This window comes from Chlorocebus sabaeus, chromosome 15, assembly GCF_047675955.1.
Source record: "Chlorocebus sabaeus isolate Y175 chromosome 15, mChlSab1.0.hap1, whole genome shotgun sequence".
Classification (NCBI taxonomy): Eukaryota; Metazoa; Chordata; class Mammalia; order Primates; family Cercopithecidae; genus Chlorocebus; species Chlorocebus sabaeus.
The window spans coordinates 37,502,751-37,528,509 of record NC_132918.1 but is presented as its reverse complement, the minus strand read 5'-3'; the positions used below and the strand labels follow the sequence as shown (position 1 = coordinate 37,528,509).

General features: G+C 36.7%; 1 long non-coding RNA gene and 1 pseudogene across 1 annotated transcript in view; both read right to left on the bottom strand.

Moving 5' to 3' along the window:
• The window catches only part of LOC119625766 (uncharacterized), a 181,476-nt gene that overhangs the window by 69,782 nt on the left and 85,935 nt on the right, over positions 1–25,759 (bottom strand). The gene's annotated exons all lie outside the window — the stretch shown is intronic.
• On the bottom strand, positions 19,341–19,459 carry LOC140713571 (U6 spliceosomal RNA; annotated as a pseudogene).

The following is a 25,759-nucleotide window of genomic DNA, read 5'->3' as shown; positions in this document are numbered from 1 at the left end:
TATTTCAGCCTAAGTTTCTTCTTTAATAAAAAATCTATTTTTTGTTTACAAAATTATTTTTATCAGATATCTATTTGTTAGAAGATATCAGTCTAAGTGAATGAAAATATAATAGAAATTAGGCACTATGGACTTTAAGGGTTTTTTGGTTATTCTTGAAATATAATAAATTTGCAAGGATATGATTCATTATTCACAGTTTTTAAAATACTTTTTTTTCCTGGTACATGGCGGGCCTATTTAACCAGAAGATTTATGCTTGCTTTCACTTCATGAAAATCATCTTTTATTATAGCTAATGTAATTTATTTCTTCCGTATGTTCTGTTCCCTCCATAGATTTTTATTGTTTGTTTTCCCAATCTCTTTTTGTTTCTAATGATATTCATTGCAGTGCTTTTCCTCTATCCTCTTTGCTATTTTTAAACACTTAGGGTATCTTACTGACTTGATTTTGTTATTGTCAGATATGCTGGCTTTTACTTGTAATTTGGTTTTAATGTCTGTTGTGGCTGTATTCTCTTTCATAAATTCTTACTTTAGTTCTGCTTAAGAAATGTCACATAATCTTTATATTTCATAGAATTAATTTTAAAATCTTCTTGGGGGTAAGAAGCAGTTATCTAAATGTGTTGTTCCCAGATGAAGTATGTTTTTCTGTGTTCTTCATCTATCTTTTGTCGAATAATTTTTGTACTGTTGTAACATTGCTTATTTTTCTGTCTTTGCATCATTTTATTATGGGCTTCTATTCGACACTAAATGATGTGGTATATGTTTTTGATTCCACTTCCTGTTTATCTGAAAATTATTATAGTATTTTTCAACCATAGCTACACTTTAAAATCACTTTAAAAATAGAGATGTTTGAATTCCAACCTAGCACAATTAAATTTCAATTACTAATGATAGGCCTCAGATGACTCTATCATGCCATTGAGCTACAAGGGTAGATGTGGTTGGTTTTTATCATCGATTCATCGTTTAGGGGTGAAAGAGATTAGCTTGAGGACAGATGAGTCCAGAAATCTGGAGCTGAGAAATTGGAACAGTATATCTTCTCCTCTCTATTCATTGAAACACTTGCACCAGAGCCTCTTCCTCAGAGTAGTTACAGAGAAACTATGACATTTTGTTATCTGTAGCTATCTGAGGCTTTCAAACACAGTTGACTCTCCTTTGACATATTTATTTATGTGCCTTTAGTTTACATAATGTCAGTAATAATTATCATTGACAGATTTTTACTGCTGGAAGGAATCTTAACAGTAAAGTATTTCCATGTGAGAAGACTGAGGCATCAAAGAGTTAAGTTAGTTTCCCAGAGTACATAGAAACGGTGGGGTATGTACATGAGAAGGGATTAAACATTTCAGGTACTGTTAGATGCTTTATGCACATCACATCATTGATTATATTCCAATAATCTTTTGAGATGATGGGAATGAAAATTATCAAATGCTTATTCAGCATTAACTCCCTATTATTCTACTTCGTAACAGCTTCTAGGTTTCTTCTTTAAGTGAACATCCCTTCCCTAATCAAACCCTTAGTTTCAACATTCATCAAAAATCTCCATCCATTTTCCAAAGTAATTAGTTTGGGGAAAGGCAGGAAACCTGATACAAGTCAAGCAGTGCACAGCCTTGATTATTTCAGATTGATCTTGTCAGAGCAAAGGTCTGGGCTTGTTTTAAGTATTTGTGAAAAGCATTGCTCCCCTCTCTTAGCCTCCTACTAGATGTGAATGAGGAGCAAATGACCCCTGTTACTACTTCCAGCAGTCAGACTGTGACCATCAGGGAAACCAGAATAAGGTAAAAGAGCAGACACAAAAATAAAGGAGAAGCAAAGGTACTGGAGAGAGAGAAAGAGAGAAAGAGAGAGAGAGAGAGAGAGAGAATGCATTTGATTGAACTATGCCTGGAACTTTCTACTTCTGGACTTTTTAGTTAAAATGAACCAATACATTCCCTTTGTTGTTTAAGCTTTAAGTTAGATTTTTTTTCTGCCTTGCAACTAAAAGCATCATAATTCATATAAGTGGAAATCACTTGAGGTGGCACTGCATTGTCCAATACTATAGCTGTTAGCCACTTATTGCCATTTAAATTAAAATTAATTAGAATTACCAACGTTAAAAATTCAGTTTCTCAGTTGCACTAGCTGGTTGCTGGGTGCTCAATAGCCACATAAAGCTGGGGCTATCTTATTGGACAGCACAGATGTAGAGCATATCTATCATCTCAGAAATGTCTATTGGTGAGAGCTCTTCAGTAATTTGTCCATAGTTATGCAGCTGCTAAATTTCAGAACTATCATTTGAGACCAGGCTTTACCTGCCTAGAGAAGTGTTCTTTCTATCAAGCTCCATTAAGCCCCACATGATCAAGTGCATTGACAGTAGGCATTCTCTAACAAAATGGTGCCACTTGTCTTGTGTTTGCATTTTAGTTCTGTAAATATAACACAAATGAATGGTCTATAAGACACATCTAGTCATGGCCCAGCTTGCCTCACTTAAATTATGTAAATCCTTATCCACATTGGTTTTAACATGAGTTTCTGTGACTTTTATTATCAATATTTGTATTTCTGGTTTTTCCCAAATTTATATCAATGGTTAAATCTTTTCAACACTTTCATTGTTATCGCTTTAATTTTTTCTGAAGATTCTTCAGGAGTTTATTTTCCCTTGTGAATCTGCTAAATGTCTGTCATTGCCTTTTTATTTTCAAATACTTGCACATCAGTAAGCTTTCCCTAAGGTGAATGAGCTCTCCTCTTGACAGAGACTATGACATGAACAGAAAAATAGTACAAACTCCTCCATCCATGTCTGAAAATGAATTTGACAAAGCTTATTAATACCAGTAGCCTTCTGGCCATTTTAAAATCTAAGCATTCTGTTCATCGGCAGTAAAGCTTATTTCTTCTTGATTTGCTTTTAAATAAATAACCTATTGAACATTTGAAGTGCTTGCTGGTTATCAAAGTTGGAATTAATTGCACTGAATTACTCCAGGCAGATGAATAAAGCTGCCTATTTCAGCAGAATTCTATCCTAATGGACATTTTGTGGTACTATTGGAAATAATACTGAACATAAATGAAATAAAGATTTAGTTTCAAGCATGACTAAGTTCAGAGTCATGTTAATGAATAGATAATATATGATTTTAATCTTTGAATCTTTAAAAGTTTGTATTTTTAATATTTATGGTATATTCTAGTTGCTTTTAAATGAATATAAAATGAAGACACATATGTCAAAAATGCCTTCCTAAATCACTTTATTGTGCAAATTACATTAATATTCTACCAATTTTTGCTCCTTGTAATATTTAAATTTTGGTAGAAGTTATAAGATTTTGTATTACAGCAAACTGCATTAGGCATTGGTGTTCAAGAACAGGAAGTAATATTAATCCTGGGTTCAACTATGCTCTGTTATTTTGATATCATTGCTAAGTTGCTTCATTAGAAATGGTGCTTCTATAACAGACAGCTCAATTAAGGTTAATTAGCAGAAAGGACTTGACATCCATGATTAATAACCCAACTACTACACACTGATATTTTTGAACCATGTATCTAGCACCAGGTGTGATCTTGATGGAGTAATTGAAGTAATAAAGTGTTTTTTTTTCTATATGCTTATTCAGCTGAATGAAACTCTAAGTGAGCCTTAGTTATATTCAAGATAATTTTGTCATTTATTTTTAAATGATGATGTTTACCTCCCATAAGACTATTACAGAGAAATGGTTACGAGGAGGTATTCAGAGTCATTATAAGATATGTAGTCCCTCTATTTCTCACATTTTTATTTTGCTTCATTCATACACAGACATATATGAAAGGTTACTTTATTTCTGACATTTTTATGTTGTTTCATTCACAGAGCCCTTTATTATTGCAGCAAACCTTAGTGTTCTTCCAAATTAAAGAGAAGTGTAAGAAAATGGGAGCTACACACAGAGCAGAACACATCTGAATATGTAGTTCCTTGGTCACACAACCATGGAAGTGAAATATGACACATTCTCAGCATTTGAAATTACCCTGAGCATTTATTCCTTTTTTAAACATTTTGGCTTGTTTTCCTCCAGAGGAATTAAGCAGAGAAAGAAATATAAGGCATCCAAATTGGAAATAAGGAAGTCAAGTTGTCCCTGTTTGCAGATGACATAATCTCATGTACAGAAAATCCTAAAGATGCCACCAAAAAACCATTACAACTAATAAATACATTTAGTAAAGTTGCAGGATACAAAAGCAAATATAAAATCAGTAACATTTCTATATGTGAATAGAGAACTATCTGAAAAAAGAAATCAAGAAAACAATGCCATTTACAATAGCTACAAAAAAATACCTAAAAATTAAACAAGAAAGGGGAAGATCTTTACACTGAAAACCGTAAAACATTGATAAAAGAAATTGAAAAGAACACAAAAATGGAAAGATATACTCTTGGAATAATTCATATTATTAAAATATTTATACCACCCAAAGCAATCTACAAATTTAATGCAATCCCTCTCAAAATACCAATTATATTATTCACACAAATAGAAAATATAGTACGAAAATTCATATGGAACCACAAAACAGTCTCAAGGAAAGAGCCCTAATAGCCAAAACAATCTCAAGAAAACACCAAAACAAAAACAAAGTTTGGAGACATTATACTACCTGACTTCAAAATTTACTAAAACGCCATAGTAATATAAACAGCATAATATTAACATAAAAACATACATAAACCAATGAAAGAGACTAGAGAACCCAGAAATAAACCCACGTACGCACCGCAAATTGATTTTTGACAAAAGTACCAAGAACATAATTGGGGAAAAGACAATCTCTTCAATAAATGGTGCTAAGAAAATTGAATATCCACAATCAGAAGGCTAAAACTGGACACCCGATCTTTCATTAAGTCAAAATGAATTAAAGATTTATATGTAAGACCCAAAACTATGAAAATACTCTAAGAAAACATGATAAAAATGCTTCATAACATTGAAGTGGGCAAAGATATTTTTGATAAGAACTCGATAGTATAGGCAAGAAAAACAAAAATAGAAAAATGGAATTCCATCAAACTATAATGTTTCTGTCCAGCAAATGAAACAATCAGCAGAGTGAAGAGAAAACCTACAGAATGGGAGAAAATATTTGCAAACTCTACATATGACAAGAGGTTAATATTTAACATTTATAAGGAACTCAAGCCAACAGCAAAAATAAAAAACCCAAAACCAAAAAACAAGTAATCTAGCTGAAAAATGGGCAAAAGACTTTAATAGACATGTCTCAAAAGAAGATACCTAAATGACGAATAGATATATGAAAAAAATGTGCAACATCACTAATAATTGGGGAAATGCAAATGAAAACTATATTGAGATATCACCTCACTCCAGTTAGAATGGCTATCATCAAAATGGCAAAAGATAATAAGTGTTGGTTAGAATGTGGAATAAAGAGAATGCTTGCACACTGTGGAAATGTAAATTAGTACTGCCATCTTGAAAACAGCATGGAGTTTCCTCAAAAATATTAAAAATAGAATTACCACATGATCCAGCAATCACACTACTGGATATATATCCAAAGGAAATGAAATCAGTATGTGAAAGAGATTTCTACACTCCTTTGTTTATTGCAGCACTATTCACAATAGCTGAGATGTGGAATAAACCTAAATATCCATCAACTGATGAATAAAGAAAATGGGGTGTATATACCCACAATGGACTATCATTCAGACATAAAAAAGAATGAAATCCAGTCATTCATAGCAACATAATGAGCCTGGAGGACATTATGTTAAGTAAAATAAGCCAGAGACTGAAAGAAAAATACCACATTTTCACTTCTGTGTAGAATCTTAAAAAGTTGATCTCATAGAGGTAGTAAATAGAACAGTAGTTACCGGTGATGGTAGGGATAAGGAGGAGAGAGGATGTTCAACAAGTATAAAGTTACAAATAGAAAGGAAACATAAGTTCTGGTGTGCTATTGCACAGTAGAGTGACTATAGGCAACAATAAGGTATTACATATCTTGAAATAGCTAGGAGAGAGCATTTTGTATGTTCTCACTACAAAGAAATGATAAATGTTTGAGGTGATGGATATGCTAATTACCTTGATTACATAATGTGTACATGTATCAAAACATCACATTGTACTCCATAAATATGTACAATTAGTATGTTTCAAAAAATTAAAAGTACATATTATTTAAAAAACAAAAAGAAAGATATGGATCCTACATCTATAAACTATGGGCAAATCTTTGTAAAATCTAGTAGGCAATCACTTTTTCTCATTTACTACTGTGTGCTTGTAACTTAGAACTGTTCCTGACACATGGTAGGCACCAATAATAGCTATTGAATGAATGAATGACGCAAGAGGTAGGACTATGCCATCTTCTAGGTCTAATTGTAATGGTTTCCTTAGCAGTTCTACTGTGTGCTGTGACTGTGTTAATCATACTTAATAGACAGGGAAATAGCTTCTCTTTTTAAACATTTTATTCTTTATTGTAAAATGAATAATAAAGCCTATACTATGGAATTTTTAAAGGATGCTTAACATGCATGTGAAAGAGTTATAAATTTAAAATCATAATACCACTATGAGTTATTATTAGGCTCCCTGTTGCTTCATCATTCTACATTCCTAGCACTTGAAAACATTGGTGAAAGATGTTTCACTGAAAAAAGATAACTAGAGATGCCAGTGTAGAGAAAACAGATGCTTAATGGAATAAAAATGCAAATACTGTGGTGATAAATATATTCTGTTGTGATCAAATAAAACCATTTATTAACTAAGTAAATCTGTGGAAAAGTTTCCAACGCTAACATTGAAATGTATATACCTCAGTAAGACAGATATCATAATACTCTAAAGATTGTTTTTTACTAAAATTTTACTACTAATTTTCGCAATAAGCATTCTCCATTAACAAAAACTAAGAAGCAAACAAACTAAAGCCAGACTTCTTAATAGTGCTCATAAAGGATCTCCCAGAAGTTAAACATTCTGCTTGTAACCCCATACTATTCCAATCTAGACTCTACACCTGAAGTGTGGGCTTAAGCTCTACTATTTCAGTGAGGCCTTTCCTTAGTCCCTCATGCTAGAGGCTATTGCCATTCCAAAAATGACTATAGGACTTGCTGACACAGCCCACTGCTGTTTAGAGGGACAAATCCATTTTTAAAAAATAATTAGTATGCTTTCCCTGTGTTGCTTGAAGAACTGATCTCTTTATCTTGTTGCCCAGTTTCATTTCTTTAGCTGGATTGTATGCTTCAAAGGCAGAAGACATTGCTCATACATTTATGTTGTCCCTCTGAAGTCATAACAGGGTTTTACATTGCAGCTACCTAATAAGTACACATTCATTTTATCTGAAGACTCAAAAGCACAGAATGTTAGAACTAAAAGGGATACTACAGTTGTTACTATGTTTCAACATTTTGAATTTAATGCTTTTGGGAAGGATATGTAGTCTTCAGTTCACCAGAGTCCCCACCACTTTTGTCTGACCCTGGCCCTGCCACATTTAGTTGGTCTCTGAGGCATCTGTAGCTGTCATTCTGGATAGACACCCATAAGGGACTGTGATCTAGAGGCCTTTAGTGGTTTGCCTGAAATGACACTGAGCTACCTTAATGACACTGCCAGGCCTAACCTGAAGGCCTTATTTTATTTTATTTTTCAGAGCTCTTTTCATCTCAGTATATTGCCTTCTCAAGTGACTTAACCTAATTATTGTTTTTGTATGCCAGCCTCTTTCCTGCACCCAAATTCAGCTGTAATAAAAGTCAGTCTACTCGTTCAAGACTAGAGATACTACAGGGATACTTCAGAATGTATAGTCAACACTGTAAATCAGAACATATATACAGTTTATAATAGATACAATAGATATAGTTTGGTATGTTAACTTTGCAAAAACATTTTTGTGGTGATGCAGAACAATGAATCTGAACTTGTGAAATGTTTAGGTAACAGTAATAAGCTAACAACAACAAAAACATTTTATCAGACTCTTAAAAATCATAACAAAATGAAGATTTTTAACTCCACTCTGTGTAAAACACTTCTAGATCGTGCTTTAAAATAGTATCAAAGTCCCTATAACTGACAAGAAAAGACTCCCATTTCTTTACTTTGTCCCTTTATCTTTTTGAGATGCTTAAAAATAAAAATAACTTATGTTTGCAGGATAGAGACACTATAATCAAAAGCATTTAACAAGAGAGTGAGAGAATGAGAGAGAAGGACACACACATGCACACACACACACACAGACACAGAGACACACACAGAGAGATAGAGATTTTTGGCTTATTTATTAAAAAATTAGAAAAGTTTTATATGAACTTTGGTGTCTATCCCACATCTAATACAAATCTTGCCAAGAATCTATTTTGTAGTTTAAGCAACGCTATTGTTTGTACAGTATGTTTTTATACTTATACAATTATTTCCCAATGACATCATCATTTCTTTATATAATTTCTTAATCAGTACGAGGTAACATTAGTTTGAAGACATTAACTGAAAAATCAAAACGTGTTTCTTTGTCCACGGCAAATAGAGCATTTCTTAGATTTAATATTTAAAAATAATTTAGTTGATACACATAAAAAGACCCAAAATGTGACTTCTAGCCTTTTATTTAGGGAACAGATGCAGTCTTTATCTGTTCACTACCATGTTATTCGGCAGACAAAAGATAAATAAGGTCTCATGTGAATGACACAGTTAATGTTTATAAAAAATAAAACTATGGGAGTAAATGTTCTTAAATGGAAAAAAATGTATATAAACTGAAAAAAAATTTGAAGAAAAAACATGTTTGTGGGCTAAAAAGAATAGAAGTGAAACTGTTTTAGAGCTCTTTATTTTAAGCAGAAAATCAGTCAATGGGAGGAAAAGTTGCAAGTAACACAATCCTGAAGAACTCTTAACACCTTGAGGAGGTTGAAAGGAAACCAGACAAACCACAAAGTAAAAGATACATAGCAAAGGAAGGGAGGAGCTAAAGCAGGCAGGTGAAATTGCTCTGCACGAAACCTTAGAAACAGTGAGCATTATGAAAATGGGCCACTTATTTTTTTTCTATGCAAGCATCTTGATTGAGGCAGTCTTTGCTCTTGAACAGAGAGCTTACATTTTCCCACATTTGTACAAAATAGCAGCCCACTTACTTTGTACCCATAATCCTGCTTTATCTTTTTGAATAGCAGTTATTACTACCTGATATGTATTTGTTTGTATATTGTCTAAATTTCTCCACTGGAATATAATGTCTCTAAGGTCATGGTTTGCTGTTGCAACCCTTGTACCTAGAACAATGTCTGACACATGGAGGTCCCAAAAAGTATTCGTTGAATGTGCATTTAGGTACTACATTTAGATACTCTTCATTTTTTTTGGTTATACTTTTAATAATAATCTTACTGTGTAATGATTGATTTGTTATTGAAAGATAGACACAATATATATTCTGGTTTGAATGTATCCCCCAAATTTCAAGTGTTGGAAACTTAATTCCCAATGTGGCAGTATTAAAAAGTGGAGCCTTTACTTATACACCATGGAATACTATACAGCCATAAAAAAGAATGAGTTCATGTCCTTTGCAGGGACATGGATGAAGCTGGAAACCATCATCCTCAGCAAACTAACATAGGAACAGAAAATCAAACACAGCATGCTCTCACTCATAAGTGAGAGTTGAACAATGAGAGCACATGGATACAGGGAGGGGAACAGCACACACCACGGCCTGTTGGGGTATGGAGGGTAAGGGGAGGGAGAGCATTAGGACAAATACCTAATGCATGTGGGGCTTAAAACCTAGATGATGGGTTGACAGGTGCAGCAAACCACCATGGCACATGTATACCTGTGTAACAAACCTGCACGTTCTGCACATGTATCCAAGAACTTAAAGTAAAATAAATTTACATATATATTATATATACATATATTAGATCCAACTAGATATTTTAGGTACCTACAATATTTAAGGCACTGAAATAGACATGTTAACATATTGTGATGATTAAATATAATTATATATGTCAATAAAAGTGGGGCCATTAAGAGGACATTGAATCACGAAGGTTCTGCCTTCATGAATGAATTAATCCATTCATGAAGTAATGGATCAATAGGTTATCATGGGAGTGGAACCGGTGGCCTTATAAGAAGAGGAAGAGGAAGAGAAACTTGAGCAAGCATGCAACACACTCAGCCTGCTTGTCATATGATGCCCTGTACTATCTTGGGACTCTGTACAGAGTCCCCACCAGCAAGAAAGCTCTCATCAGATGCGGTCCCTTGACCTCACACTTCTCAGCCTCCATAACTGTAAAAAAAATTCCTTTTAAAGTAAATTACCCAGTTTCAGACATTTTTGGGTCTGAAACATACTGTGATAGGCAATAGAAAATGGACTAATATAATATATAATTATATATGGTATTTAGTTTTGCAAGGCAGAAATGCATACCCACACACTTGATCAAAAAAATCATTCTGAGCTTTGGGCTCACCTGAGTCCCTCCTGGAGACCTGGAACTAAACTGATGATTGTAACTGTGAAGCCCTCACCTGCTCTGAAAGGATAATTGGGCATTTGATATATTTAGTTTAATTGTGTGTAAAGTGAATTTAAATCTTTGAACTACAAGAGAAAATTTACAATTTTAAACTGACAGGAGGATAAAAATTATGAGTGTTGGATATATGAGACAGTTCAGCAAACAAAATCACTAGCCTAGCACTGAGTGATGAGATTCTTAAAATGCACAGGCATGTGCATATTTGTTAGTTGGGTGCACAGATACACACGCAAACTGAGGAGTGTGAGTTCCTGAAACTCTCTTAAGAGGAGGTATCTTTTGCAGATATCTTTAACACATTTCAAACAAATCTCAGTTGTTGCAATGATGTAGAATCCTAAATCTGGAAGAGACTTAAATTATCATCTGATCCAGTACCTTTCTCTTTTTTTTCTCTTATTTTCCTGGACATTTTAGCTTAGGGGGGGAAAAAAGAAAAAGGCTAACAGGGAAGAGCAGAGAACAAAATCCAAAGTAACAGAAGTGGACTGAGAGCCCCAGACATTTATCTAATTAGCATCTCCTATTCTCTACCACTTCCAAAGGTACCTATAACCTTATATACCTTCAGTGCTATCTTCTGTACCATTTTGAGTTTGATCTTCGCTTGACCACCTTAGGTTGCCCTATTCAGACACATCAAATCATTTAGAAATTCTACCTTAAGTTGAATTGGATCTTCTGTGATTGTCCAATTAGATAATTACATCATTCTGGAAGAAGTCAAAGCCAGAGTCTGGCAGACCATTTCTAAAGACTGTCTTCCAAACTGAGATTGACTAATTAGTTAACATTTCAAAATTTTCATTGTTCATTCAGTTATGAACCCAACTAATTCTGCTATTTACCAGCCACAATCCCCTGTCATGTTCAGATAAATGAGTGATAAATGTTTTCAAGTTGAAACCAAGATATGCTACAATTATCCTTCTCTTATTGCAACTTTTGTAATCTTAGCAACAAAAACAAAAAGATGCCAGTCATGTGTGTGAGTTCACTGCTGCCTCCTACCAAGTACATTTTCTTATAGAATGAGTAAAAAAGTGTTCAGAACATCTACTGTAGAATTTTGCTCAGGATTCATGTCAACTACACTGCCCTATTTGTCATGGAATTTTTGTGTATGCCATAAATGCTGCTTAATAACAGCAAAGCTGGAAATTAATTCCTATGTCTTTCTTTCTCTGAAGAATTCAAAACTCTAATGTATTTTTTTCACCTGTTAGCATTTTCCTTCAGCGTGATATTTTATAATTCACAAAATACAAGCTATTAGTTATGGCAAATTTCATTATAGTCTAGAGTTATAAAAGGTCTCTAAATTATCCTAAATGCTTAAGACAACTGTAAAGAGCAGTTTTCAGAACAAAATCAGAAACTATGAGCAGTATTAGCAATATCAGGACAGTATCAGCAACAATCTCAGATAATGACTACAGGCATGCACCATCACGCCCGGCTGATTTTTGTATTTTTAGTAGAGGTGGGATTTCATCATATTGGCCAGGCTGGTCTCGAACTCCTGACCTCAAATGATCCACCCATCTCAGCCTCCTAAAGTGCTGGGATTACAGGTATGAGCCACTATGCCTGGCGGAGGTATTCTTATTCACACACCATCACATTAAACAAATTTATTTTTGAGTCATCTGGAAAATATAGTTGGAAAATAGTTATTTTTCACACCCACCCACAATTTATCTGTTATTTTAAAGTTCGGAATTTGATATGTTGGAGTTTTTTGGTTTTTTTTTTTTTCCGACAGACTCTCACTCCGTCGCCAGGCTGGAGTGCAGTGGTGCAATCTCGGCTCACCGCAACCTCCACCTCCCGAGTTCAAGCGATTCTCATGCCTCAGCCTTCCGAGTAGCTGGGACTACAGGTGTGCCGCCACCACGCGCAGCTAATTTTGTATTTTTAGTAAAGACGGGATTTCACCATGTTGGCCAGGACGGTCTCGATCTCTTGACCTCGTAATCCACCCACCTCGGCCTCCCAAGTACTGGGATTACAGTTGTGAGCCACCACGCCCGGCTGCAGTTTATTGAAATAGAATAATTACAGACCATGAAATTGGCTGCAAGGTAGAATTTCTTTGACTCCTCAGAGACCAACTGATTGGCAGCAAAATGAGAACAGCCTGGAAGCAGCCCAGTGCTGAATTATACCCATACCCAATGCTATGGGTATAACTTTTTCTGTGGAAAAGGCCGAAAGGACAATGACATGAGGGCTGAAAGTATAAACCACCCTCCTAGTAAGAAGCTGTGATATTACCATTTATTGGGAACACGTCGTCACAGTCTATCTGTGGTAACTGATTGAGCATTTCTTTACTCCATAATTAATTATTAGGTGCTGTGGGAAGAAAAGATTATGTTAGGCTTTGAGTGTTAGAAAATAAGAAAGCCTCTAGTCCCTTTTCTCAACGAGTCACAGACTTAAAGGGTGAAATAAAGCATTTGATTTCATTTGGACACTCTTGAGATGGCAGAAAGCTAACCTTTTGTTCTGAGTTATCTCACTCTTTTTCAGGGCAGGGATCTAGAGGCCTTTCATTTCCAGGGAAATTCTGAAATACCAAGCCCTGAGTTTTGTGTGACTTTCAAGCTTTGAATATCTTATGTGTGCTTATCAGAGTCAAGAGGTGCTTTTCATGGTATTTAGAAGTCCTTAGCCCAAATATTTCTGTCTTTTTTCTTCTGCCTAAGATGAAGAATAGCCTTATTTGGTATGTCAGTGGTTTGGCATTGCTCATTACACTTTTTCCTGTGTTGTGTGGCCAATTACAAGCTTGCCTCAAGCCCGGGTATTGTAGGTTTCAGTTGTATTGAGAGCAGTTGCAGGGAAAATTGCATAATGTAGGAAAGCAGACAAGAGGGGCTGAGTGGCGGAGCTCCAGCTTTATCTCTGTTCTATCACTTGCTGATTGGGTGGTTTGGGGAATAACACTTCAATTCCCTGAGAACCAGTGTCTTCATTTGTAAAATGAGGAATTTGGACCAGATCATTTCAAGGTACCTTTAGGCACAAACATGGAACATTATTCTGAGAAGCTAAAAATTAGAAAATCCATTCTCACTTCATATCACACCTGCTGGTATCACAAACAATAGGCAGAGACAGAAGAATATTCCCTTTTAAATTAACAATAAGAATTGAATATAAACAAATCTTTTGTTTCTTTCCTTACACAAAGAAATTTTCAATCATTCCATTATTTTCTTCATGTTGTGTTTTTCTTGACATCTGAATCTTTTCCAGGTTTGACAAAACACTGACTATCACATCAATTTCTGAAATAATTTGGTGAGTTTTTCAATTATGTCCATTCCATAAGATGCCTTGAGTAGAGTAATTTTCAAATTTGCAAAGGTAGTGAGATAAGTACAATATGCAAAGTAACCTACCAAGGTAAGTGAAAGGTATAAATTGAAAAACCAAAGTAATAAACATTATAAACATAAAAGGCACACTGACCTAAATTAAAACAAAGTAGAATATTTTGTGGATTGGATTTCGTTTAAACTCATTAACAACTTTCTTTAATTTTTGTTGGAGCAAAACATAGGTGTACTGCTAGGCTATCTTACAGTACTACTGAAGTTATTAAAATTTAATGAATGTTACAATTTTGGAAAAGGAGAAGTGAACAAACCCTTGTTTTTCTTAACCTCCTTAGGCTTCAACTGACTTCTCTGCAAGGTAAAAATACTGCTACCTACCTCATGGCTTGTTACAAGGACTGAATGTGATAATGCAAGTAAAGTCCTCTACTTGGTATGCACAAATGGCTTGTAAGTTTTCTGAGTTGGTCTTGATACTTGTTGCTATACGTACTTTATTTCTTTTCATTCTACAAGTGATATTTTGAGTAATATTTTGGAATGATATTTATTTATTTATTTATTTTGTACAAGAGAAAAAACAGAATCAGAGAACTGAAGGTTCTTATTCAACATCACAAAATACAAGGTGGTTAAGGTTGGAATTGTAATCGTCGTAAGGTCTACATGGCTTTTAGGCACTTGATTTTCTTGGGACCCAATCCAAATGTGTAAGCCTTAAAATGGTTGTTTTGGCTGGCCGCGGTGGCCCATGCCTGTAATCCCAGCACTTTGGGAGGCTGAGGCGGGCTGATCACCTGAGGTTGGGAGTTCGAGACCAGCCTGACCAACATGGAGAAATCCCGTCTCTACTAAAAATACAAAATTCGCTGGGCATGGCGGGGCATGCCTGTAATCCCAGCTATTTGGGAAGCTGAGGTGGGATAATTGCTTGAACCCAGGAGGCAGAGGTTGCGGTGAGCCGAGATAGTGCCAATGCACTCCAGCCTGGGCAACAAAAGTGAAACTCCGTCTCAAAAAAAAAAAAAAAGGAAAAAAAAAGGCTTGTTTTAAGTTCATAGGAGAATATTGACTTGGTAAGTCTGCATGAAGAAATAATATTGTTAGTTTTCATGTATAGAAAAGTAACTACAATGTATTGTGATTTTAAAAATTAACTGAGCCTTAAGTATCAAAATGAATGTTAGTTTTTAAAGTGATCTTGTTGGGAGGCTGTCTTGAGTGCTCCTTGCATTGTCCAGAGTATTTTGAGATTGCTATCTCAAATAGTGACACTAGTCAACTGGTTTGATTATTTGAGTCACATCTCTTATTTTATTTTTAAAGAAAATGTTGTTTTAACCAATTTGTTTATTTACTATATTAGCTTCTGGCTCTTTCCAAAGAATAAAATCATCCCCAAAAAGATCAATACTCTTTGATCTTAAATCTATTAAAAAGGATATAGGTAGGCTTGAAATATGTCTAGATGTATGGATTCTAATATTATTTCAAGTAATGACATACTTTGGAATATAGCCATGTTCACTTAACAATAGGAACTTGCTCTGAGAATGTGTCATTAGGCAGTTTCATCACTGTGCAAACATCATACACTGTACTTACACAACCTATGTGGTATAGTGCACTACACACCAAAGCTATATGGTATAGCCTGTTGCTCCTAGGTTACAGGCCTGTGTAGCATGTTACTGTACTGAATGCTGTAGGCAATTATAACACAGTACTAAGTGAGGCATATCTTGGAGACATTGTTGGTTCAGTCCAGACCACCACAGTAAAGCGAATAAAGCAAGTCACACAAATGTTTTGGTTTCCCAATGCATATAAGTTATGTTTACCCTATACTATAGTTTATTAGGTGTGCAACAGCACTATGTCTAAAACAACAAGAAACATACATTAATTTAAAAATACTTCTTTGCAAAAAAATGCTAAGGAACATCGGAGCCCTCAGTAAGTCATAATCTTTTGGCTCGTGGTGGGTCTTGCTTTGACTGAGATGGCTGTTTACTGATTAAGGTAGTAAAAGATTTCTCTGAGTATGAGATGTTGTTTGATAGCATTTCACCCACAGTAGAACTTCTTTCAAAATTAGAGTCACTCCTCTCGAATCCTGCCACAACTTTGTCAACTAAATTTACATAGTAATCTAAATTCTTGGGGGTCATTTCAACGTTTACAACATCTTCACCAGGACTAATTTCCATCTCAAGAAATAACTTTCTTGGCTCATCCATTAGAAGCAACTCCTCATCCATTCACATTTTATCATGAGATTGCAGAGATCCAATCACGTCTTTAAGATCCACATTTAATTCTAGTTGTCTTGCTAATTCTACCACATCTGCAGTTACTTTCTGCACTGAAGTCTTTTTTTTTTTTTTTTTTTTTAATACTTTAAGTTCTAGGGTACATGTAGATAAAGTACAGGTTTGTTACATATGTATACCTGTGCCATGTTGGCGTGCTGCACCCATCAACTCGTCAGCACCCATCAACTCGTCATTTACATCAGGTGTAACTCCCAATGCAATCCCTCCCCCCTCCCCATAATAGGCCCCAGTGTGTGATGTTCCCCTTCCCGAGTCCAAGTGATCTCATTGTTCAGTTCCCACCTATGAGTGAGAACATGCGGTGTTTGGTTTTCTGTTCTTGTGATAGTTTGCTAAGAATGATGTTTTCCAGCTGCATCCATGTCCCTACAAAGGACACAAACTCATCGTTTATTATGGCTGCATAGTATTCCATGGTATATATGTGCCACATTTTCTTAATCCAGTCTGTCACTGATGGACATTTGGGTTGATTCCAAGTCTTTGCTATTGTGAATAGTGCCGCAATAAACATACGTGTGCATGTGTCTTTATAGCAGCATAATTTATAATCCTTTGGGTATATACCCAGTAATGGGATGGCTGGGTCATATGGTACTTCTAGTTCTAGATCCTTAAGGAATCGCCATACTGTTTTCCATAATGGCTGAACTAGTTTACAATCCCACCAACAGTGTAAAAGTGTTCCTATTTCTCCACATCCTCTCCAGCACCTGTTGTTTCCTGACTTTTTAATGATTGCCATTCTAACTGGTGTGAGATGGTATCTCATCGTGGTTTTGATTTGCATTTCTCTGATGGCCAGTGATGATGAGCATTTTTTCATGTATCTGTTAGCTGTATGAATGTCTTCTTTTGAGAACTGTCTGTTCATATCCTTTGCCCACTTTTTGATGGGGTTGTTTGTTTTTTTCTCGTAAATTTGTTTGAGTTCTTTGTAAGTTCTGTATATTAGCCCTTTGTCAGATGAGTAGATTACAAAAATGTTCTCCCATTCTGTAGGTTGCCTGTTCACTCTGATGGTAGTTTCTTTTGCTGTGCAGAAGCTCTTTAGTTTAATGAGATCCCATTTGTCAATTTTGGCTTTTGTTGCCATTGCTTTTGGTGTTTTAGACATGAAGTCTTTGCCCATGCCTATGTCCTGAATGGTATTGCCTAGGTTTTCTTCTAGGGTTTTTATGGTATTAGGTCTAACATTTAAGTCTCTAATCCATCTTGAATTAATTTTTGTATAAGGAGTAAGGGAAGGATCCAGTTTCAGCTTTTTACTTATGGCTAGCCAATTTTCCCAGCACCATTTATTAAATAGGGAATCCTTTCTCTGTTTCTTGTTTCTCTCAGGTTTGTCAAAGATCAGATGGCTGTAGATGTGTGGTATTATTTCTGAGGACTCTGTTCTGTACCAGTGGTCTACATCTCTGTTTTGGTACCAGTACCATGCTGTTTTGGTTACTGTAGCCTTGTAGTATAGTTTGAAGTCAGGTAGCGTGATGCCTCCAGCTTTGTTCTTTTGACTTAGGATTGTCTTGGCAATGCAGGCTTTTTTTTTGGTTCCTGCACAGAAGTCTTAAATCCCTGAAAGCTATCCATGAGAGTTGAAATCAAATTTTTCTAAATTCCTGTTAATTTTAATATTTTTACCCCCTTGCATGAATCACAAGTATTCTCAATGGCATATTGAATGGTGAATTCTTTGCAGAAGGCTTTCAACTTACTTTGCCAAGATCCATCAGAAGAATCACTATCTCTGGCAACTGTAGCCTTACTACATGTTTCCTTCCTTCCTTCCTTCCTTCCTTCCTTCCTTCCTTCCTTCCTTCCTTCCTTCCTTCCTTCCTTCCTTCCTTCTTTCCTTCTTTCCTTCTTTCCTTCCTCTCTCTCGCTTTCTCTTTCCTTCTTCCCTTCTTCTCTTTATTTTCTCTTTTCTTTTCTTTTCTTTTCTTCAGAGTCTTGCTCTGTTGCCCAGGTTGGAGTGCAGTGGCATGATCTCAGCTCACTGCAATCTCCACTTCTCAGGTTCAGGCTACTCTCATGCCTCAACCTCCCGAGTAGCTGGGATTACAGGCATGTGCCATCATGCCCAACTAATTCTTGTATTTTTAGTAGAAATGGAGTTTCACCGTGTTGCAATGCTATTTCGAACTCCTGGCCTCAAGTGACTTTTCTGCCTTGGCCTCTGAAAGTGCTGGGATTACACGTGTGAGCCACCCCATCCAGCCACTACATGTATTTCTTAAACTATAAGACTTAAAATTCAAAATTACTCATTGATTCATAGGCTGCAGAATGGTTGCTATGCTAGCAGGCATCAAAACAGCACTTATATCCTTGAATATCTCCATAAGACCTCTTGGGCGACCAAGTGTGTTGTTAATGAGCAGTAATATTTTTAAAGAAGTCTCAACAGTGGGCTTAAAATTTTCAGTAAAACATGCTATGAACAGATATGCTGTCATTCAGGCTTTGATAATCAATTTTCAGAGCACAAGCAGGATAGATTTAATGTAATTCCTAAGGGCTCCCTAAAATTTTCAGAATGATAACTGAGCATTGGCTTCCACTTAAAGTCACCAGCTACATTAGCCACTAATAAGATAGTCTGTCATTTGAAGCTTTTAAACTAGGCGTTTGGTGTAGACACTTTCATCACTTATGTTAGCTAGATCTTCTGGATACCATGCTTCTGCTTCTACATCAGCACTTGCTGCTTCGCCTTGGGCTTTTATTTTACATAGATGGCTTCTTTTCTTAACCCTTATGAACCAACCTCTGTTAGCTTCTAACATTTTTTTTTGAAGCTTCTTCGCCTCTCTCATCCTTTATAGAATTGAAGAGAGTTAGAGCCTTGCTCTGGATTAGGGTTTGGCTTAATGAAATATTGTAGCTGGTTTGAACTTCTATCCATATCAACAATAGGGCTTTGGAATACAGCCATGGTCACTTAACAAACACTTTACTTTCTTATTATTCTTTTTTTTTATTATTATTTTACAAAAGTATGGAATGCTTCACAAATTTGCATGTTACCCAGGGACCATTGTTACCCAGGGACCATGCTAATCTTCTCTGTATCGTGCCAAATTTTAGGATATGCGCTGCTGAAGCGAGCACACTTTCCTATTATTCTTTCTTTCACTGAAGTAGCAGTTTTAATTTCTTTCAACAACTATTTCGTTGCATTCACAACTTGGCTGTTTGGCAAAGAGGGTGAGCTTTCGGCCTGTCTTGGCTCCTATGCCTTCCTCACTAATCTTCATCATTTCTAGATTTTTATTTAGACTGAGAGATGGTGACTCTTCCTTTTCTTTGAACAATTAGAGGCAATTGAAGGGCTTTAATTGACCTAATTTCAAAATTATTGTGTCTTAGGGAATAGGGAGGACCATGGAGAGGAAAAGAGATGTGAGAACAGCCAGTCAGTGGAGCAGTTGCAACATATAAATTTATTAATTTTTTCATCTTATTTTTTATCATGCATTATTACGGTTTTTATTTATTTTTCCATAAGTTATTATTTATTTATTTATTTATTTTTTTTTTTTTTTTTCCATAAGTTATTGGAATAGAAGTGGTATTTGGCTACATGAGTAAATTCTTTTTTTTTTTTAATTTATTTATTATTATTATACTTTAAGTTGTAGGGTACATGTGCACAACGTGCAGGTTTGTTACATATGTATACTTGTGCCATGTTGGTGTGCTGCACCCATCAACTCGTCATTTACATCAGGTATAACTCCCAATGCAATCCCTCCCCCCTCCCCCCTCCCCATGATAGGCCCCGGTGTGTGATGTTCCCCTCCCCGAGTCCAAGTGATCTCATTGTTCAGTTCCCACCTATGAGTGAGAACATGCGGTGCTTGGTTTTCTGTTCTTGTGATAGTTTGCTAAGAATGATGGTTTCCAGCTGCATCCATGTCCCTACAAAGGACACAAACTCATCCTTTTTTATGGCTGCATAGTATTCCATGGTGTATATGTGCCACATTTTCTTAATCCAATCTGTCACTGATGGACATTTGGGTTGATTCCAAGTCTTTGCTATTGTGAATAGTGCTGCAATAAACATAGGTGTGCATGTGTCTTTATAGCAGCATAATTTATAATCCTTTGGGTATATACCCAGTAATGGGATGGCTGGGTCATATGGTACATCTAGTTCTAGATCCTTGAGGAATCGCCATACTGTTTTCCATAATGGTTGAACTAGTTTACAATCCCACCAACAGTGTAAAAGTGTTCCTATTTCTCCACATCCTCTCCAGCACCTGTTGTTTCCTGACTTTTGAATGATCGCCATTCTAACTGGTGTGGGATGGTATCTCATTGTGGTTTTGATTTGCATTTCTCTGATGGCCAGTGATGATGAGCATTTTTTCATGTGTCTGTTGGCTGTATGAATGTCTTCTTTTGAGAAATGTCTGTTCATATCCTTTGCCCACTTTTTAATGGGGTTGTTTGTTTTTTTCTTGTAAATTTGTTGGAGTTCTTTGTAGGTTCTGGATATTAGCCCTTTGTCAGATGAGTAGATTGCAAAAATGTTCTCCCATTCTGTAGGTTGCCTGTTCACTCTGATGGTAGTTTCTTTTGCTGTGCAGAAGCTCTTTAGTTTAATGAGATCCCATTTGTCAATTTTGGCTTTTGCTGCTGTTGCTTTTGGTGTTTTAGACATGAAGTCTTTGCCCATGCCTATGTCCTGAATGGTACTACCTAGGTTTTCCTCTAGGATTTTTATGGTATTAGGTCTAACATTTAAGTCTCTAATCCATCTTGAATTAATTTTCGTATAAGGAGTAAGGAAAGGATCCAGTTTCAGCTTTCTACTTATGGTTAGCCAATTTTCCCAGCACCATTTATTAAATAGGGAATCCTTTCTCTGTTTCTTGTTTCTCTCAGGTTTGTCAAAGATCAGATGGCTGTAGATGTGTGGTATTATTTCTGAGGACTCTGTTCTGTTCCATTGGTCTATATCTCTGTTTTGGTACCAGTACCATGCTGTTTTGGTTACTGTAGCCTTGTAGTATAGTTTGAAGTCAGGTAGTGTGATGCCTCCAGCTTTGTTCTTTTTACATAGGATTGTCTTGGAGATGCGGGCTCTTTTTTGGTTCCATATGAACTTTAAAGCAGTTTTTTCCAATTCTGTGAAGAAGCTCATTGGTAGCTTGATGGGGATGGCATTGAATCTATAAATTACCTTGGGCAGTATGGCCATTTTCACGATATTGATTCTTCCTATCCATGAGCATGGTATGTTCTTCCATTTGTTTGTGTCCTCTTTGATTTCACTGAGCAGTGGTTTGTAGTTCTCCTTGAAGAGGTCCTTTACATCCCTTGGAAGTTGGATTCCTAGGTATTTTATTCTCTTTGAAGCAATTGTGAATGGAAGTTCATTCCTGATTTGGCTCTCTGTTTGACTGTTACTGGTGTATAAGAATGCTTGTGATTTTTGCACATTAATTTTGTATCCTGAGACTTTGCTGAAGTTGCTGATCAGCTTAAGGAGATTTTGGGCTGAGACAATGGGGTTTTCTAAATAAACAATCATGTCATCTGCAAACAGGGACAATTTGACTTCTTCTTTTCCTAACTGAATCCCCTTGATTTCTTTCTCTTGCCTGATTGCCCTAGCCAGAACTTCCAACACTATGTTGAATAGGAGTGGTGAGAGAGGGCATCCCTGTCTTGTGCCAGTTTTCAAAGGGATTTTTTCCAGTTTTTGCCCATTCAGTATGATATTGGCTGTGGGTTTGTCATAAATAGCTCTTATGATTTTGAGGTACGTTCCATCAATACCGAATTTATTGAGCGTTTTTAGCATGAAGGGCTGTTGAATTTTGTCAAAAGCTTTTTCTGCATCTATTGAGATAATGATGTGGTTCTTGTCTTTGGTTCTGTTTATATGCTGGATTATGTTTATTGATTTGCGAATGTTGAACCAGCCTTGCATCCCAGGGATGAAGCCCCCTTGATCATGGTGGATAAGCTTTTTGATGTGTTGCTGAATCCGGTTTGCCAGTATTTTATTGAGGATTTTTGCATCGATGTTCATCAGGGATATTGGTCTAAAATTCTCTTTTTTTGTTGTGTCTCTGCCAGGCTTTGGTATCAGGATGATGTTGGCCTCATAAAATGAGTTAGGGAGGATTCCCTCTTTTTCTATTGATTGGAATAGTTTCAGAAGGAATGGTACCAGCTCCTCCTTGTACCTCTGGTAGAATTCAGATGTGAATCCATCTGGTCCTGGACTTTTTTTGGTTGGTAGGCTATTAATTATTGCCTCAATTTCAGAGCCTACTATTGGTCTATTCAGGGATTCAACTTCTTCCTGGTTTAGTCTTGGAAGAGTGTAAGTGTCCAGGAAATTATCCATTTCTTCTAGATTTTCCAGTTTATTTGCGTAGAGGTGTTTATAGTATTCTCTGATGGTAGTTTGTATTTCTGTGGGGTCGGTGGTGATATCCCCTTTATCATTTTTAATTGCATCGATTTGATTCTTCTTTCTTTTCTTCTTTATTAGTCTTGCTAGTGGTCTGTCAATTTTGTTGATCTTTTCAAAAAACCAACTCCTGGATTCATTGATTTTTTGGAGGGTTTTTTGTGTGTCTATCTCCTTCAGTTCTGCTCTGATCTTAGTTATTTCTTGCCTTCTGCTAGCTTTCGAATGTGTTTGCTCTTGCTTCTCTAGTTCTTTTAATTGCGATGTTAGAGTGTCAATTTTAGATCTTTCCTGCTTTCTCTTGTGGGCATTTAGTGCTATAAATTTCCCTCTACACACTGCTTTAAATGTGTCCCAGAGATTCTGGTATGTTGTATCTTTGTTCTCATTGGTTTCAAAGAACATCTTTATTTCTGCCTTCATTTCGTTATGTACCCAGTAGTCATTCAGGAGCAGGTTGTTCAGTTTCCATGTAGTTGAGCGGTTTTGATTGAGTTTCTTAGTCCTGAGTTCTAATTTGATTGCACTGTGGTCTGAGAGACAGTTTGTTATAATTTCTGTTCTTGTACATTTGCTGAGGAGTGCTTTACTTCCGATTACGTGGTCAATTTTGGAGTAAGTATGATGTGGTGCTGAGAAGAATGTATATTCTGTTGATTTGGGGTGGAGAGTTCTATAGATGTCTATTAGGTCTGCTTGCTGCAGAGATGAGTTCAATTCCTGGATATCCTTGTTAACTTTCTGTCTCGTTGATCTGTCTAATGTTGACAGTGGAGTGTTGAAGTCTCCCATTATTATTGTATGGGAGTCTAAGTCTCTTTGTAAGTCTCTAAGGACTTGCTTTATGAATCTGGGTGCTCCTGTATTGGGTGCATATATATTTAGGATAGTTAGCTCTTCCTGTTGAATTGATCCCTTTACCATTATGTAATGGCCTTCTTTGTCTCTTTTGATCTTTGATGGTTTAAAGTCTGTTTTATCAGAGACTAGTATTGCAACCCCCGCTTTTTTGTGTTCTCCATTTGCTTGGTAAATCTTCCTCCATCCCTTTATTTTGAGCCTATGTATGTCTCTGCGTGTGAGATGGGTCTCCTGAATACAGCAGACTGATGGGTCTTGACTCTTTATCCAGTTTGCCAGTCTGTGTCTTTTAATTGGAGCATTTAGTCCATTTACATTTAAGGTTAAGATTGTTATGTGTGAACTTGATCCTGCCATTATGATATTAACTGGTTGTTTTGCTCGTTAGTTGATGCAGTTTCTTCCTAGCCTTGATGGTCTTTACATTTTGGCATGTTTTTGCAATGGCTGGTACCGGTTGTTCCTTTCCATGTTTAGTGCTTCCTTCAGGGTCTCTTGTAAGGCAGGCCTAGTGGTGACAAAATCTCTAAGCATTTGCTTATCTGTAAAGGATTTTATTTCTCCTTCACTTATGAAACTTAGTTTGGCTGGATATAAAATTCTGGGTTGAAAATTCTTTTCTTTAAGAATGTTGAATATTGGCCCCCACTCTCTTCTGGCTTGAAGAGTTTCTGCCAAGAGATCTGCTGTTAGTCTGATGGGCTTCCCTTTGTGGGTAACCCGACCTTTCTCTCTGGCTGCCCTTAAGATTTTTTCCTTCATTTCAACTTTGGTGAATCTGGCAATTATGTGTCTTGGAGTTGCTCTTCTCGAGGAGTATCTTTGTGGTGTTCTCTGTATTTCCTGGAGTTGAATGTTGGCCTGCCCTACTAGGTTGGGGAAGTTCTCCTGGATGATATCCTGAAGAGTGTTTTCCAACTTGGTTCCATTTTCCCCCTCACTTTCAGGCACCCCAATCAGACGTAGATTTGGTCTTTTTACATAATCCCATACTTCTTGCAGGCTTTGTTCATTTCTTTTTCTTCTTTTTTCTTTTGGTTTCTCTTCTCGCTTCATTTCATTCATTTGATCCTCAATCGCTGACATTCTTTCTTCCAGTTGATCGAGTCGGTTACTGAAGCTTGTGCATTTGTCACGTATTTCTCGTGTCATGGTTTTTGTCTCTTTCATTTCGTTTGTGAGCTTCTCTGCATTAATTGCTCTAGCCATCAATTCATCCACTGTTTTTTCAAGATTTTTAGTTTCTTTGCACTGGGTACGTAATTCATCCTTTAGCTCTGAGAAATTTGATGGACTGAAGCCTTCTTCTCTCATCTCATCGAAGTCATTCTCCGTCCAGCTTTGATCCGTTGCTGGCGATGAGCTGCGCTCCTTTGCCGGGGGAGATGCGCTCTTATTTTTTGAATTTCCAGCTTTTCTGCCCTGCTTTTTCTCAATCTTTGTGGTTTTATCTGCCTCTGGTCTTTGATGATGGTGATGTACTGATGGGGTTTTGGTGTAGGGTGTCCTTCCTGTTTGATAGTTTTCCTTCTAACAGTCAGGACTCTCAGCTGTAGGTCTGTTGGAGATTGCTTGAGGTCCACTCCAGACCCTGTTTGCCTGGGTATCAGCAGCAGAGGCTGCAGAAGATAGAATATTTCTGAACAGCGAGTGTACCTGTCTGATTCTTGCTTTGGAAGCTTCCTCTCAGGGGTGTACTCCACCCTGTGAGGTGTGGGGTGTCAGACTGCCCCTAGTGGGGGATGTCTCCCAGTTAGGCTACTCAGGGGTCAGGGACCCACTTGAGCAGGGAGTCTGTCCCTTCTCAGATCTCAACCTCCATGTTGGGAGATCCACTGCTCTCTTCAAAGCTGTCAGACAGAGTCGTTTGCGTCTGCAGAGCTTTCTGTTGTTATTGTTTACTGTGCCCTGTCCCCAGAGGTGGAGTCTACAGAGACAGGCAGGTTTCCTTGAGCTGCTGTGAGCTCCACCCAGTTGGAGCTTCCCAGCAGCTTTGTTTACCTACTTAAGCCTCAGCAATGGCGGGCGCCCCTCCCCCAGCCTCGCTGCTGCCTTGCCGGTAGACCACAGACTGCTGTGCTAGCAATGAGGGAGGTTCCGTGGGTGTGGGACCC